General features: G+C 44.8%; 1 protein-coding gene across 2 annotated transcripts in view; it reads right to left on the bottom strand.

The window, feature by feature from the left end:
* Positions 1-2,799, bottom strand: part of LOC106881236 (prolyl 4-hydroxylase subunit alpha-1) — a 55,001-nt gene that overhangs the window by 23,591 nt on the left and 28,611 nt on the right. The gene's annotated exons all lie outside the window — the stretch shown is intronic.

Raw genomic sequence — 2,799 nt, 5'->3', positions numbered from 1 at the left:
GCCCAACTAATTAGGGAGAGAGTCAGTCTAGATGAGATACAGTTTGGTTTCGTGCCAGGGAAAAGCACCACTGATGCTATATTTCTGGTAAGACAGCTGCAGGAGAAATACCTAGCCAAAGATAAACCTCTGTATCTGGCTTTCGTTGACATGGAGAAAGTCTTTGACAGGGTCCCTCGATCCCTTATCTGGTGGTCAATGAGGAAACTAGGGATAGATGAATGGTTAGTGAGAGCTGTGCAAGCTATGTACAGGGATGCTGTCAGTAAGGTGAGGGTTGGCAATGAGTACAGTGAAGAATTCCAAGTAGAGGTAGGGGTCCACCAAGGATCTGTCCTCAGCCCCCCTCTTATTCATCATGGTTCTCCAGGCAATAACAAGGGAATTCAAAACAGGATGCTCCTGGGAGCTCCTCTATGCTGATGACCTTGCTCTAATTGCTGAGTCACTATCAGAACTAGAGGAAAGGTGTGGAAGCAAGGATTAGAATCAAAAGGCCTTAGAGTCGACCTAGCTAAAACCAAAGTCTTAATAAATAGGAAGGCAGACAAACCACAAATCCCTTCAGTTAGTTAGCCCTGTTTGATATGTAGAAAAGGCATAGGTAGAAACTCCATAATATGTACCCAGTGTAAGCTATGGACCGCCTGAATGGTACTCATGCCAGTAGAACGTTAAAAGCACATCCGAACGCAGGGTGCAACCGGGCCACTTACGAGTACCCCTCATTCATTGGACAATGAACTTTGCTTGTGAATACCTATTGAAGTGAGCCATGTACAGGGACACTGTCAGTAAGGTGAGGGTTGGCAACGAGTACAGTGAAGAATTCTGAGTAAAGGTAGGAGTCCACCAAGGCTCAGTCCTCAGCCTCCTCCTATTTATCATAGTCCTCCAGGCAATAACACACAAATTCAAGACAGGTTGCCCCAGGGAACCCCTCTATGCTGATGACCTTGCTCTAATTGCTGAGTCACTATCAGAACTAGAGGAGAGGTTTCAGGTGTGGAAACAGGGATTAGAATCGAAGGGCCTTAGAGTCAACATAGCTAAAACCAAAGTCCTAATAAGTAGAAAGGTAGACAAAACACAAACTCTTTCAGGTAGATGGCCCTGCTCAATCTGTAGAAAAGGCGTGAGTAGAAACTCTGTAAGATGTACCCAGTGTAAGCTATGGACACATAAGAGGTGCAGCAATATCAAAGAAGACTAACTAGCAAGATAGTTTTTGTATGTGGCAGATGCACAGGAGCAATAAACACTGAAAATGTGCAGAGAGCAACTTCTGCCACATTCCAGGGAGAAAAACTAGAAGTAGTTGGTAGCTTCTGTTACCTAGGTGACCGAGTAAGTAGCAGGGGAGGGTGCGCTGAAAGTGTAGCTGCTAGAATAAGAATAGCCTGGGCAAAGTTCAGAGAGCTCTTACCTCTGCTGGTGACAAGGGGCCTTTCACTCAGAGTAAAAGGCAGACTGTATGACGCATGTGTGCGAACAGCCATGCTTCATGGCAGTGAAACATGGGCCGTGACTGCTGAGGACATGCGTAGGCTCGCAAGGAATGAAGTTAGTATGCTCTGATGGATGTGTAATGTCAGTGTGCATACTCGACAGAGTGTAAGTACATTGAGAGAAAAGTTGAACCTAAGAAACATCAGTTGTGGTGTGCAAGAGAGATGATTGCGCTGGTATGGTCATTTGGTGAGAATGGATGAAGATAGCTGTGTGAAAAAGTGCCACAGCCTAGCAGTTGAGGGTACCTGTGGAAGAGGTAGACCCAGGAAGATGTAGGATGAAGTGGTGAAGCACGACCTTCGAACATTAGGCCTCACCGAGGCAATGGCTAGTGACCAAGACCTTTGGAAATATGCTGTGCGTGAGAAGACCTGGCAAGACAAGTGAGACCGTAACCCGTGGCCTTACTAGGGATGTAGCCAGCCCACTTATGCGTATCTTTCCTTCTTTGGACACAAACCCTGCTTGCGAAGACCTGTTGAGGCAAATGAAATTGAAATCGAAATCGAACCAAATTCGACGGCTGGCACCCATGCCAACCTTCCTTCATTGAACACTAAACTCAGCTTGCGAATACCTGTTGGAGCAAGTTAGATTGAAACTGAACCAAATTTGTTCACTGGCACCCGTGCCAGTTGAGCGCTAACAGCACCATCCAAGTGGGATCACTGCCAGAGCAGCGGTCTCGCTCCCGTGCCAGTGGCACGTAAAAAGCACCATCTGAGCGCGATCACTTCCAGCTTCACCTTACTGGCACTTGTGTTGGTGGCATGTGAACAAAACATTGGACTGACTCCTGTGCCGGTGGCACATAAAAAACATCGTTTGAGCATGGCTGTTGCCAGTACCGCCAGACTAGCCCTTGTGCCTGTGACACGTAAAATGCACCTACTACACTCTCAGAGTAGTTGGCGTTAGGAAGGGCATCCAGCTGTAGAAACTCTGCCAAATCAGATTGGAGTCTGGTGTAGCCATCTGGTTCGCCACTCCCCAGTCAAATCATCTAACCCATGCTAGCATGGAAAGCTGACGTTAAATGATGATGATGATGATGATGATGATATATATAGATATATACATATACATATGCATACATATATATGCATAGATAGATAGATTGATAGATAGATAGATAGATAGATAGATAGATAGATAGATATAGATAGATATAGATATATATATATATATATACATATACATACATATATATATATAAGTTCAAAAAAGGAAAAACACAAAAAAACAACAAAAAACAACAACGTGAGGACATGATAGAGATTGTGTTAC

This window comes from Octopus bimaculoides, chromosome 10 (assembly GCF_001194135.2).
Source record: "Octopus bimaculoides isolate UCB-OBI-ISO-001 chromosome 10, ASM119413v2, whole genome shotgun sequence".
NCBI lineage: Eukaryota > Metazoa > Mollusca > Cephalopoda > Octopoda > Octopodidae > Octopus > Octopus bimaculoides.
Note: the sequence above shows the minus strand (reverse complement) of the source record. Positions and strands in the feature narration are given on the sequence as shown.